This window comes from Syngnathus typhle, linkage group LG1, assembly GCF_033458585.1.
Source record: "Syngnathus typhle isolate RoL2023-S1 ecotype Sweden linkage group LG1, RoL_Styp_1.0, whole genome shotgun sequence".
Classification (NCBI taxonomy): Eukaryota; Metazoa; Chordata; class Actinopteri; order Syngnathiformes; family Syngnathidae; genus Syngnathus; species Syngnathus typhle.
In genome coordinates this window covers 7,648,194-7,663,780 of record NC_083738.1, presented here as the reverse complement: position 1 = coordinate 7,663,780, position 15,587 = coordinate 7,648,194, and positions in this window count along the sequence as shown.

Sequence of the window (15,587 nt, the reverse complement as noted above, 5' to 3'; positions counted from 1 at the left end):
GTGTGTGTGTGTGTACATATTTATACATATTTGTAGATATGTATATGTATATATTATTTGTTATTTTTATTGGCATTGCAAAGAGGGGAACCTTTGAATTCAACGGTCATTAAAGCATATAATTTGTAATTTGTCTCAAAATTTCAAGAACAACATATGCAAATGTTGACGCAAGACTCTATAACTCCCACAATTGTGAGTGGCTGCTTTGTGTTCTGTGACTGACTGCCGACCAGTCTGGTGTGTACACCGTCTCTCGTCAAAAGTCTGTTTTAATGATTGCACTTGTGAAACTCCTCATCAGGAACAAAAGGTCAATACGAGTCACTCATTGATTTTGCCAGTAACTAGAGTCGAATGGTTTCACTGACTGTTATTTTATTAAAAAAAAAGAAGTCCCATTTACTTTAGTGATTACACCTTTTGAATGTTGAAGATGAAAACATGGGTCGTTTAGTCGTGGAAAAAATATCATTACCGAACATGAATATTTTTAATCAAGCATCTGCTTGTCTTGAGTCCACTGAATGTGAGGTGACCAAAAGCCACTGACCTGGCCAATAGTGGAAAAATTTACAGTGACTCCTCACTGCATACTCGGCGAGTGATCCTCAATCCCTTCACTGCACTTGTTCGATTCCGTGACACTTTCAACATTGGACTTTTTCATCTACAGGACAGGTACGTCCATCCGTCCGTCCATCCGTCCATCCATCCATCCATCCATCCATCCATCCATCCATCCATCCATCCATCCATCCATCCATCCATCCATCCATCCATCCATCCATCCATCCATCCATCCATCCATCCGTCCGTCCATCCACCCATCCATCCATCCATCCATCCATCCATCCATCCATCCATCCATCCATCCATCCATCCATCCATCCATCCATGCTTCTACTGTGGCCAACCCCGAGTCAAGGTGAGCTTGTCGAGAATCTGGCACTTCTTCTCAGTCAGGCAAATGTGATGTGGGAATGGCAGTTACACTATTTAAATTTTGTCCTCACATCACCCTGAGCATCAAAATAAAATCCTTGTCCCAGACTCCATGGTCCTGCTGCTAAGGAGATCATCATACCTGTAGTCCAGGTTGTTTGTGTACTTTAAATTGATTGAGACAAGGGTGGTTGATGCCTTGTAGATGTTCAAGTTTTTGAAGGGTCTCTGAATGAAAAGCTATTTATTCTAGAAGTGTTACGTCCTGCGGAGTTATGGTGGGCTATATAAATAGCGCCACATTTATGACAATTTAGTTTGATTTCCTGCAGGGACTGCAAATATAAGTGGCCGGAGGGTACCACTTTGCCCAGATGTGCTGTAAATCCTTCAGATCATCCATGAGATTGGTGGGTCGGAAAATACATTGTACTCTTGGGGAAAAAACTGAGCACCAAACAACAAACGCCGGGGCTCATTTGAGAACCACACTAAAAGTTTGACTCACCCCTGACTCTAATCCCACATTATTTTGAAGCATAGAAGAACTTTAGTGAGTACAAATACAGTTTTCTCACCTAACCATAAAAATATGTGAGTTTTTATTTGGAGTGCACCCACCTTAATTATATTAAATTCACAGGAATACTTTATACATGCAGTTATGAGGGTTTCATTGACTTGAGTATCGATAATCATTTTGTTCATTTGATTTGAAGCAGTTTGTGGTTAAGGACACCGAAAATTTCACATTCCGTAATCCTGCACTGGTACCTTTGCATTCGAGGCTGAGCAGATGCTTCCTCGCTCTTCTTCTAAGATCTCACTGCACTGACCTCAGCTCCCCATGACTCATCCCCGCTGTGCACTGGCTCTATGTGTAGTGAGACTATGTGTGTGTTGGCTTTGTTCATCGGTGTGTGTCGACCTCCTGAATCGCTGTTGATGACTGTATCAATAAACCACAAGACAGCGAAGGCAACCAGTGGACTTGTTCTTTTGTGAGTCCATGTAGCCCATACACACACACACGTATGAGAGTGAGAGAGAGAGAGAGAGAGAGAGAGAGAGAGAGAGAGAGAGAGAGAGAGAGAGAGAGAGAGAGAGAGAGAGAGAGAGAGAGAGAGAGAGAGAGAGAGAGAGAGAGAGAGAGAGAGAGAGAGAGAGAGAGAGAGAGAGAGAGAGAGAGACCTAAATTTGATGACTTCTTCTTTGGCCCATATCGCCCTTAAATAAAGTTTGTGCCAATTGAAATTTATGCTTTTAGAAGAATATTTATGACTGTGTCAGTCATGTTATTTGCTTATTGTCATTTACTCACTATGTATTTGTTGACTACGTCAAAAAGATTGTTAAAAAAGAAGATGTTAAAACAACAAAAATTGCACTAGTACTGTACATAACCTTCACGATTAAATGCTTAAATGTTTTGGGACCTCGAAAGTGAGCAAAAGAAAAAAAAAATGGGCAGCGCAAATCTCGAGTATTTTCATTAGAGTTGGAGATGACAGTGGATTTCAGGCGAGACCCTTCACCACTTTTACCCCTCACTATCCGCAGTAATACTATTCTTTCCACAGACACCTTCAAGTTCCTGGGAACCACAATCTCTCGGGACCTGAAATGGACCGGCCACATAGACTCTGTCCGGAAGAAGGCCCAGCAGAGGCTGTACTTCCTGAGACAGCTCAAGAAGTTCAACCTGCCGCGAGAGCTTCTGAAGACCTTCTACACTGCCATCATCCAGTCTGTCCTCTGCACCTCCATCACTGTCTGGTTTGGATCAGCCTCCAAACAAGACAAGCACAGACTACAACGGACAATCAGAACTGCAGAAAAGATCATTGGAATCAACCTCCCATCTATCCAAGACTTGTACCTGTCCAGGACCAGGAATCGGGCAAGGAACATCTCTACAGACCCTTCTCACCCGGGTTGCAGTCTGTTTGAACTACTCCCCTCCGGACGGCGTTATAGAGCTCGGTACGCCAAAACCAGCAGACACAGAGACAGCTTCTTCCCCCAGGCTGTTGCTCTGATGAACTCACACCACTCATAGAGTCTCAGAGACATTGCTGTGCAATAACATCCTGCTCCTCACACCTTCTTGAATTTGTCTACACTGTTTTTGCCATTATTCACATGTCCTGAATGTTGTTAGTCACCTAAATGTTGAACAGAGGGTGTGTTTCTACCGAAGTCAAATTCCTTGTTTGGCACGCTCAAACATGGCGAATAAAAAACTCTTGAATCTTGAATCTTGTATACGTATATTGTTTGCAAAGCCACTTTTATGTTGTCATGTTTTAGGTCATTCAAACCAATGAGTTCTTTGTCAGCGGTTCCCATTGCCTTCCCGTCGTTACGAGCCTGTTAGTGTTAACTCATCAGGGGGGGTCAAACACTATGAAAACACACATTATGACACAGCCAAAAGATCACTTTACACAATTTGAATAAATACAAGGCAATTTGTCACTGTCATGTCAGAATTGCCCCTTTCTATTGCCTGCCCTCATCCTCTCCCTCCCTCATCCTCCTCACCATCCACAGCCCCTCCTCCACACCCAGCTTCCTCAGGCACCCCAGCAGGAAGCAGTAATGATGATTGTATTAACCCCTTGTGGAGAGCACTGACCTTTGCTTCTGTTCAACTGGAGGAATTAGAACAGGAAAGCATGTTTAAGTCCATCGGCACTTTTTTGGGTGTAATTTGGAAAGAATGACTTTGAGCCAAAGCCCCCGAAAGTTATGAGTGAGGTGTTATCAACGGACTAAATCGCAGTGTGACAGTAAGGTACACTCGTTTTGAGCTTTGACCCATGCGCTACAATTCAATTAAGGAAATCTGATGTTGCTGATAAGTGATAACAGAAAGCTTTTATTTTGGAAATATGCACAGCTAAGTATTGGACCTGCAAGCGTTTTTGTCACAGTTATATTTTAGTTGTTGTTTTAATGGCTTAGTAAGGTACCCTTTGAACAAAGTGTTCTCTTAAGAATTGAAACAAAAGTTGTATTTTCTTTTAACCTGCATTATGGAATACTTCTGCATTAATTTTATTAATCCTTCACCAATGCTGACAATGACACACCAAAAAATAATGATTGTTGTGGTTGCTGTTGTTTTTTTAAGTAACGGTACAGGCCTATATTTATTTTTACTCACAATATAGAATGAGGAGATTCATTCGTGCATGCCATAAAGGAGATATAAGTATGTATGATACTTTTATACGACAAAAAACATTAGGTTAGGTTAAGTAAAGTACACTTTATATAGCTTAAGATAAACAAGACTGAGATAAAGTAAGATAAGTTAGTTTGCATTAGGTTACATTAGGAGAGGTTACCAATAGAAACTGTACTTTTGCTACCTGAACGCAATTACGGACCAGAACCTTCCAGTTCAACAAAGAAAAGAAACCCTAACAATGAAAGTCATTTTGTTTCTCTTATTTGTGACAGAAATAATTCAATAGTTTTTTTATTAATTTTATAGTACTGGCCTTCAGAATGTGCCTGAATGATCATTTTATTCATTATATTTGTTTCTTTATGACATTCTCACAGATGTGTGCCAGTCAGTGTGTATTTGAATTATTACAAGTCCTCTTGTACTCTGGATGTTTTGACATCCCTCAATCTCTCCACACCTTTCACTAAACCTTCTTAACTCCTTAAATCCTGTTCAGCCAAGGTTTCTCTCTGAATGCAGATGCATGGAAAACCATGAACATTCCTGTGTGGGTAAATCACTCCCGCTGGACACAGATGTTCTCTTTGGCATTTTAGAACCATAAAGGCGCTGCTTTTAATTTATTTTCTCCTCTTCCTCTCACCATCTCCTTTGCGCCGAGGCCCTCAGGAGACTCAGTGATAACCATGGCTGACGGGAGGAGGAAAGGAGCGGAGGAAAGAGGGATGGGTGTGGGTACAGAAGCGGTGGGGAGAGGGGGGGCGTTGTGATGTCCCGACTCAGGGATATTTAATCCTCACAGTGAGGGGTGAGCGTCTCTTTCGCTATGTTTGGATTTTACCAGATCAAAGCAGCAGTTCAGATCCTGGCCAGATCACTCACTCGCTCCTCCTGAGTGGACACGCGCATGCAAGCAAACATACACACACACTCACACACACACACACACACACACATTCTGTATTATGTATTGTTTATGGAGCTTAAGGTGTTTTACACCTGCAGTCCAAACTTTAGAAACCCTTTTTATGGGTCTAAATATCAACTTTATAATTCACCATGATTACCACATGGTATATTTGTACCTGTTATATTTGTGTTAATTATTTAGAAAACAAAGTTTTTGCTGACATGCTCAAAAGCTTCATCATACATCAAGCGTATAACCGTTTTTTGAGTGGAAAATGAACACAAAATGGTGAGTTAAGTTGAAAACAAATATGGCAGGGAGATATGTTCAACATTAGACCTTGAGTCCTTCAATTTAGTGTTGATAGCTTAAGGAGTTTTCATAAGAAATTTTAGATATCTACAAGAGTATGGATTCAGGCAGCTAGATTCATTGGTGGAACAAAGTTGGGTTTTACACAGTATATGCAGTATTGTGCAAAATGTATCTGCATAAAGCAAATAAGGTAGGCTATATTTTGCCAATTTGCTCTCATGCAGGCAGCAAGGAGCACTGTTTAGCACATCTGCCACATAGTTCAGAGACGCAGGTTTCAATTCCGGCTCTGTCCTTCCTGTGCGTGCCTGTGTGGGTTTCCACTGGGTACTGCGGTTTCTTCCCACACACCATTGCTTGTTTATCTATGTGGACCCTGTAATTGGCTGACAACCAGTTCAGGGTGTACCTCAGCTACTGCCTGAAGTCAGCTGGGATAGGCTCCAGCATGCACGTGACCCTCGTGAGGAGAACCTGTTCGGAGGATGGATGGATGGATGGATGGATGGATGGATGGATGGATGGATGGATGGATGGATAGGAAGAAATACGTATCATTGGATTAAAACGATATGTAATTAATAAGTAAAGTGTGGTGCTCAAGAACCTCACAAAACTCTGAATCAGGTTTGTGTGTAAAATAAAATATACAAAGTTTCCCCAGCTATGCAAACATACTCTTTCATTCAGATGGAATGGAAATAAGACCTTAGTAATCATCTTAAATATAGAAAAAGTGAAAAATAGAAGAACACGTGAGAATGAAAATAGAATTTGGAAAATGGTGAGAAATGTATTTGTTCAGAGAATGGCAGAAGTTCAACATACTGTCTCAAATACAGATAGTAAATGCAGCCACCTTTTATTCGTGATATTAAACATTTTATTTCTTTGTGTGTGTGTGTGTGTGTGTCAGCAATTATTTGTAACATATTTATTGTGAGAACTGTGATTTTTAGTTATTGGGAGTACAAAGGAAATGTTACTAAAAGATATTGTGCGGGTCGGATGCAAAAACATTTCTGTTTCATCACCCGAGAGAAATGTGGCAACTATAGGAGCTGTAAACTGTATAGCACGGTGATAACAAAAGTGATGAATCCAATGTTTTTTTTTTCGATTTCTATTTTAATTTCATGCGAATCTCTCGAAACACACAGACAGTAATGCACCATTACACACAGACACACACGCACGCATGCACACACGCACACACACACACACGTATACACACGCACACACACACACACACGCACAGCCCACAGCTCCCCTGCCATTCGCCTTCTGAGGCTTGCAGGTCTCTGATAGGAGAACTCTGGAATGGAAAACAGATAAGAGTAAATAAGCAAATAAATAGAATAAAATGTAATTTCTGCTGATTCAGAGCACACAGGGGAGGAGTGGGAGAACATTGCGCACTGCCTGATGGCAACAAATAAAAGGAAGCAAGGTAAACACTTGAGTGAAAACATGCAATTCTCATTTATTCGGCTGCACTGGAGTGCTGATAGAGAGTAGCATATCACACGTAGCCACAGTTTTCCTCCCTATGATCTGTGACCATCTCAAGTGACGGAATTGTGTCATTTCATTTCCATCACAATCATTTCATATGGCAAATTCTCACCTTCCTTAAACCTTTTCACGGCCCTTGTGGGTCTCACGTCGAAGGGATCCGCGCGAATCCCAAATGGTCTTGCATCGCCAGTCCCTCTTTTATAACAGAGCCACCGGCTTTGATGCAGTCACAGCAATATGCCACTCCAGCAGCCTTTCTTCTCAGATGTTACTTAATTACACTATCATAGTCTCTTAATTACCTTATCAATGCTGAATAATCCCATGGTCAGTGTTTGAATGTATCAAAGCACAGCAGCTCTTTTTCATGTACTGTTTGGCCTTTTGTGGTTGGTGAAAGGGAATTAATCGGTTGTTTTTGCAGCAACAAAGAAAGAAAGATGGTGCTAAAATGCAAAATCAAAGCCAACAATCCCCATTTGGATCAGTAGCAAATTACTTCGCTCCATAAACACCTGCTTCTTGTGTATGAATGAATTTTGTCATTAGGATTCATACAATACACAAAATTATGTGCGGGGCAACTGTTTCTGGATTTATTTATTTTATTTATTTTATTTATTTTATTTATTTTATTTATTTTATTTATTTTATTTATTTTTTTATTTTATTTATTTTTTAGTTTATTTATTTATTTATTTATTTATTTAACAAGTTCCAGCTTTGTTACAGCTACAGCTCTTGTATATAAAGTTTATTAAGTCATCAAGTGTGTTGAGGAATATTGTGATGTACTGTATATTGGTAAATTAAGCCATTTTAGTGATGATACACAATTTCAGACAATCCAATTAACTGACCATTTCTGTTTGCACACATACTACCAGTTCGATCTTAAAAACTAAAATAATGCAACTGACTGTAGTCACCAGGCAACAAAAGTGTGTGCAAGACCGAGCCGCTGATTCTGGAAGTAATGTTAGGATTTCGCTAGTCCAATCAGAGGATAATAAACCAGTGTTAAACCTGAGGAGGATAGCAAAACTTCTTGAAAAAGTAGTAGCGCAGCAGCTTATTGATTACATGGTCGCCAATAATCGATATGACACTTTTCAGTCTGGTTTTAGAGCTAATCATTCCACTGAGACAGCACTTGCTAAAGTGACTAACGATCTCCTCATAGCTATGGATTCAAACATTTCGTCTGTACTGTTACTACTCGATCTTAGTGCTGCCTTCGACACTGTAGACTTCGATATTTTATTAGGGCGTCTTAAAAGTTGTGTTGGAATTTCAGGGTCAGCACTAGGCTGGTTCCATTCCTATCTATTAAACAGGACGCACCGAGTGGTCCATGGTAATGCGTCCTCGGAGCTCTATAATGTTACATGTGGTGTCCCACAGGGATCGGTTCTCGGACCAATTCTTTTTAATATTTATATGATTCCGCTTGGGGACATAATACGTAAATATAATATTAGTTTTCAATGCTATGCGGATGACACCCAATTATATATGCCGTTATCGATGACAGATCCGCGGGATTGTTGTAATCTTGAGAAGTGCCTTGCGGAGATCAAGCAATGGATGTCTCTCAACTTCCTTCGTCTTAACCCAGATAAAACTGAGATGTTGATAATTGGTCCAACTCGTTATCAACACTTATTCAAGGAAACCGCTATAACTATAGATAACCGTACTATCACTCAAAGCGATACTGTAACTAATCTCGGGGTAATATTTGACCAAACTCTCTCCTTTCAAAAGCACATTAAGAATATAAACAGAATTGTGTTTTTTCACCTTCGTAATATTGCAAAGATTCGTCCGATCCTCTCGACTGGTGATACGGAAACTATTATACATGCGTTCGTCACGTCGCGCCTGGACTACTGTAATGTACTATTTTCGGGTCTTCCTAAGTCCCGCATCAAAAGTCTACAGTTAGTACAAAATGCTGCTGCAAGGCTGCTTTCTCGGACAAGAAAATTTGATCACATTACCCCAATACTAGCCAACTTACATTGGCTCCCGGTCCATTTAAGATGTGACTTCAAGGTTCTTCTACTAACCTATAAATCGCTGCATGGCTTAGCGCCTTCATATCTCGTCGACCTAGTTGTTCCTTATGTTCCGTCTCGTAACCTTCGTTCGCAAAACGCTACCCTTTTAGCGACACCGAGGGCCAAGAAAATGTCTGCAGGCTCTAGAGCATTTTCTATTCGGGCTCCAGAGCTTTGGAATGCCCTACCAATGGATATTAGGACTGCTATCTCAGTAGAAACATTTAAGACACGTTTAAAGACACATTTCTATGACATGGCCTTTAACTAACCTGTAGTGGCCGATTCGGCTGGAGTTTGTTTTCTCTCCCTCTCCACCCCCTCCCTCCCCCCTCCCCGGCCGGGGAGGTGGTTAGGTGGCACCCATGCTGACAGCGGCTATCTGGATTCTCGTGGGCCAATTCAGGATGGGGGAACTGCAGCTCAACCTCCTTGAAGACACTGCCAGGACAATTGAGGGCTCCTTCGGCAGCCCTCTGCTATGACATGGACATCCACTTTTTATTTAATTGATTTTCATGTTGTATCATTTGTGCCCTCTCTGCATCCATTTCAACCTGGTGATCCTGAAAGGGGGATCCTTCCATCTGTGGTCCCTTCTCAAGGTTTCTCATTTTCCCCTGGTAGGGGTTTTTAAGTTTTTCCTTGCCCTTTTGGGAGCTTAAGATCAGGGGATGCTTTGAGAATAATTGTCAATTTCTGTCTATGTGAAGCCCTTTGAGACTGCTTGTGATTTAGGGCTATACAAATAAACTTGACTTGACTTGACTAGGAGGGCACCACACTGACTAGTCACATGTGTACCTTTAGTAGTGATTCATTTGAGAATACTGTTGAAATTTCAGAACTATTCTTGAATGACCACTGTGTTACTTCTGAGATTTTCATTTTAAGACATCTCCACTTTCCTTATTGTACATAGTACACCTATCGACCTACTGGGGATCTGAATTAAAAAATTTTAAAAAATTAATGAAATTTTTAATGCGGAGATGCTAATTAAGAAATAATTGGAGGGACTTGAGACATGTTGCTGAAGCGTGGAAGATTCATGCCCAAGTGTTAATTCCCTGTGCACAGATGTTAATGTACACAGCACGTTGGCTTCCTGTGTGCTTACCCAGCCTTCATGTGTTCAACTCTACCAAACACCCACTGGATCTGTCAGCTCTGAGAAGATTTCAATTTTGTAACCAACTCTGCTGCCTTTTGATGGATGTGTCTTTGCGTCCTTTTATCTCTCACTGCATTTGCAAACTAATTATTTCCCCCCCACCCCCTTATTCTCTTCCCCGTTCTCTCCTTCAGGCAAATATTTGTTTCCTCTGAGGTGAGCGTGCGCAAACCTGCCTCACAGCTCCATATGCTGCCATCTGCCAATCAAGTGCGCTGGAGTCCTGAAACTATTCGCAATGCCCTCCTTCTTCTCCTTCCTTCTCCTCCCCCTCCATAAGGAGAAATGAAAGAGTTTGGAGAAACAAATGCTGTGAGAGCACAAGCATGCCGGTCTGTGCGTTGAGAAGATAATAAAGGAAAATACAGACATACAGTAGAGAAGAAAGAAGTGATTGTTAACACATATAAGAGTGTCTACTGTCCATGCAGACCTCTTCCTGTCTTTCTATGAGCCAAATGGTTTGTTTTATTTTGCAGGAGTAAAAGGATTCCGCGACATCGCTCACACATTGTTTGCCAAAGAACATTGAGAGTGCACACTCAGAACATGTGCATATGGATTTGTGTGTTGTGGTTGCTGAAACACAAACACTACTGCCCACTGAATGAAGGCTGGTCCAAGCGGTATGTTGAGTTCTTGACGCGATTGAAAGAGCAGATTGTTTCTAAAACATTCTATAACTTTTCCACCATTAATGTGACCTATAATGTGTACGATTCAACTGGGGATTAAAATAATACCTACCTTTATGAGAGGGGAAATGAAAAAGAATGGAGAATATATGGTTGCACAAGTGTGCACTCCCTTTTTAATGTGAGGATTTTGCTATGATTAGACTTAACCAATCACATTCAACGTCATGTTAAACCTGCAACCATTTAAAGTGCTGCAGATTTACCCCAAATAAAGTTCAGATGCTTGTTTGTTTTTATTTCCTTCTCCCACAGATTTGCTATTATTTTTTCTAATTGAGGTGGGATAAAAGTTTTGAATTGATTTAGACTTGACTCCTATTTATCAAAACTGGCCTATCTACAGGTTGTTTTTTAGATCACAAAAGCCTGCCTTTTGAACAAGGGTGTGGAGACTTTTGATATCTATTACGTATATGTGAATATACCGTAATTTTCGGACTATAGGTCGCCCTGGAGTATAAAGTCGCACCAGCCATAAAATGCCCAAAATGTGAAAAAAAACATATATAAGTCGCTCCGGAGTATAAGTCGCATTTTGGGGGGCAATTTATTCGACAAACTCCAACACCAAGAACAGACATGAACGAGCAACAACAGGCTAAACGGTACGGTATGCTAACGTGACAAACACAAACGAGGAGCTGAGAACGGGCCTGACGTAACATTCAGTTATTTGAAAAAACTATTACATAAATAACACGTTTATAAAACCATCTGTGTCACTCCAATTCATTAAATCCATCGATCGTTCTTTGTCAACAATGCCGTGTGCCGCGCCGCAGTTCAAATTATTCCACAGGCCCATACAACGATATATAAACTATATTTTAAATAACTATCACATAAACAACGATATTATCAAACCATTTGTGTCACTCCAAATCAGGGCTGTGGACTCGGTCGGATTTTTGCACCGAGTCCGGCCTCTTGACCATGAGTCCGAGTCCGAGTCCGAGTCCGAGTCTGAGTCCGAGTCCGAGTCCGGCTGTCCATTTTTTCTGTTAATTCATGTGACTGCTTAGTCTTTATTCAAGGCTAATTTAGATCAAAATCTAAATAATTACAACAGTTTTGTGATGGCTTTGTCTTTATTAAACATATAAACGAATACCATAAACAGATACTTTCAAGTTTTAATCATTAATTACACCATTATAGCTCAGACATTTATCTAAACACAAATAATTAGTGACAACCCCTTATTTGGAAAGCGAAAAACCCATGTTGTACGGCGTCAGCACTATGTTGTTTTCAATAAAAACATGAAGAACTCACGTTTGCGTCAGTCAATTTTAATTTTTATAAAGGATTATTCTCATTTGATGCCATCCGCGTTCTGCCATTGAAGCGGGGTGCATTCAAAGACCAGTCGTACAGACAGAACACTTCACCAAAACGCAACAATATAATTACGTGAGCTCTTTGCATAAACCTCGATGCAAAGAAACTCCTCTTTTTGGGTACAGACTACAAGGAGTATATATTACAAAGGAGACTTTTTACTTAAGTGTGATCATCATTCATCCATCCATCCATTTTATTTTATTACTCAGGTATTTTCAAAGCAAATTAATATTGTTGCATTTATTAATTTGCTTTAACATGATATAATTAAAAGCTGACACGATAGCAATGTCAAACGTGTTCATTTAAGAAAAAGCCACACACGTTTTGTGATCAAATCTTTCATAACGAGAATGATTTGAGCGAATTGATTTTACAATTTTTATCCCCCCTCCCCACCATCTGTCACTTTGCTTGGGACAAAAGGAACCTTCAGAACTAAAATTTCTTCTCAATTATTCATTCAAATCAATTTACTCAAATCATTCTCGTTATGAAAGATTTGATCACAAAACGTTTCCGTCTGTACGACTGGTCTTTGAATGCACCCCGCTTCAATGGCAGAACGCGGATGAATTTAAAGACATCAAATGAGAATAATCCTTTATAAAAATTAAAATTGACTGACGCAAATGTGAGTTCTTCATGTTTTTATTGAAAACAACATAGTGCTGACGCCGTACGACATCGGTTTTTCGCTATAATTCGACAGTGAACAAGAGACAGCCCACTTCAAGGACAGCAGGGACGCACGGAGCCTTTGGCAAGGCATTCAGACCATCACGGATTACAAGCCCGCGCCGCAGAGCTGTGAAGGCGACGTCCGTCTGCTCAATGACCTCAACCGCTTCTTTGCTCGCTTCGACGCTCAGAACAGCATTTGCCCGCTGAAGGCCACTCCCCCTTCACACGAGCTGCCCCTGTGCCTCTCCGCCGACAGCGTGAGGAGGGCGCTTGCCGCTATCAACATCCGTAAGGCGGCGGGCCCTGACAACATCCCGGGTCGAGCGCTGAAGGACTGCGCTGGTGAGCTGACGGATGTCTTCACAGACATCTTTAACACTTCCCTGCAGCAGGCCATCGTCCCGTCGTGTTTCAAAGCTGCCACCATCGTACCTGTGCCGAAGAAACCCGCTCCGTCCTGCTTCAATGACTACTGCCCCGTGGCACTTACGCCAATCATCATGAAGTGCTTTGAGCGGCTTGTCACGGAGCACATCTGATCCGTTCTCCCCCCCACCATTGACCCCTTCCAGTTTGCGTACCGAGCCAAAGGGTCCTCTGAGGATGCCATCTGCTCTGCCCTCCACTCGGCCCTCACCCACCTGGAGAGAAGGGACTCGTATGTGAGATTGCTGTTTGTGGACTTCAGTTCTGCCTTCAACACCATTGTGCCACAACGCCTCATCAGCAAACTTGACACGCTGGGCCTCAGTACCTACCTCTGCAAATGGCTACTGGACTTCCTCTGTCAGAGGCCACAGGTAGTACGTGTTGGCGACAAAATCTCCGCCAGCATCACGCTGAGCACGGGGGCCCCCCAAGGCTGTGTGCTCAGTCCGCTGCTCTTCACCCTCCTGACGCATGACTGCACTGCAACCTACAGCGACAACCGGATAGTGAAGTTTGCTGACGACACGACTCTGGTGGGTCTCATCACCAAGGGAGACGAGACTCAATACAGGCTGGAGGTTGACCTTCTGACCACGTGGTGCAGGGACAACAACCTCCTGCTGAACGTCGACAAGACCAAGGAGATTGTTGTGGACTTCCGGAAGGGTCACACCCAACACCTGCCGCTGACCATCGACGGTGCTGTGGTGGAGAGAGTGAGCAGTGCCAAGTTTCTGGGGGTGCACATCAGTGAGGATCTCTCTTGGTCCACCAACACCGCATCACTGACAAAGGAAGCCCAACGCCGCCTGTACTTCCTGCGGAAACTCAGGCGAGCGAGCGCCCCTCCGGCCGTCATGACTACATTTTACCGCGGCACCATTGAGAGCGTCCTCTCCAGCTGTATTGCTGTTTGGGGTGGCGGCTGCACTGACTACAACTTGAAGGCCCTGCAGCGCATAGTGAACACGGCTGGTAAGATTATTGGTGCTTCGCTCCCCTCCTTGAAGGACATTTACACCTCCCATCTCACCCGCAAGGCGACCACGATTGTGAGTGATGTGAGTCACCCCGCTCACTCTTTGTTCGAGCTTCTGCCCTCTGGGAAGAGGTACAGAACCCTGCGCTCCCGCACCACCAGACTCTCAAACAGCTTCATACTCCAGGCTGTCAGGATCCTGAACTCGCTTCCCCGTTCTGCGTAGCGTCCTGTACTTTTACTGTCTGTATGCAGACTGGCTTTTATTCGTTGTGTTATCTATTTATTTATTATTTATTGTTACTCTTATTATTTATTGTTTGTGCCTTCTTGTTTTTTATCTTGCGTCGTTTACTTGTATGTCTATCGTGTAATATGTCTTGTCACCGTGGGATAGGGAAAACGTAATTTCGATCTCTTTGTGTGTCTCGGCATGTGAAGATGTTGACAATAAAGCAGACTTTGGCTTTGACTTCATGCATATAGCATGTTCATTGTAAGAGGGGAAGAGATGTTGTGTATTTTGGGCTAACTCAAATTCCGTAGTCGAAAAACCTCGGAAGTGGGATGGGCATTCTGTGTTGTTGTGAACGCACTGTGAGTAAGGAATAAAGCAGTTATCATTCACGTCCGACCTATTCTTGCTATCTAAGAACCTGGAAAATAGTAAGGATATAACATATATCACGGGTCATTACGACGAGTTTTTACTGCTTCTTCCAACTCCTACCGCGCTGACTGTAACCTGACACTCTCTGGCTGCGTCTTGCCTCTTTTTTTTTATTGTCGGACTCGGTGGACTCGGTCAAAATCAGCACTGAGTCCGAGTCCAGCAAAAATGACCGAGTCCGACCGAGTCCCTGAGTCCAAACCGAGTCCACAGCCCTGCTCCAAATCATTAAATCCATCGATCAAATTTCTCGTCCTTTATTGATCGTCCTTTGTCAACAATGCCGTGTGCCGCGCCGCAGTTTAAATTACTCCACAGGCCCATACAACGATATATAAACTATATTTTAAATAACTATCACATAAACAACAATATTATCAAATCATTTGTGTCACTCCAAATCATTAAATCCATCGATCAAATTTCTCGTCCTTTGTCATCGTGGTGACAGAGGACATGTCCAGAGGATATGGCGCTTGTAATTACTTTATTTGATTTTTTCTCTCTATTTTTCATGTTTTGAATATGTTCAAGATAAAGATATCAAAGCATGTGAAGTGATCAACTATACTGAAAATAACATGTGAAGTGGTCAACTATACTTGTAAGTAAGTATTGTGTTAATGATCAAGTAACAACTCGTGAAAAAAAACATATAT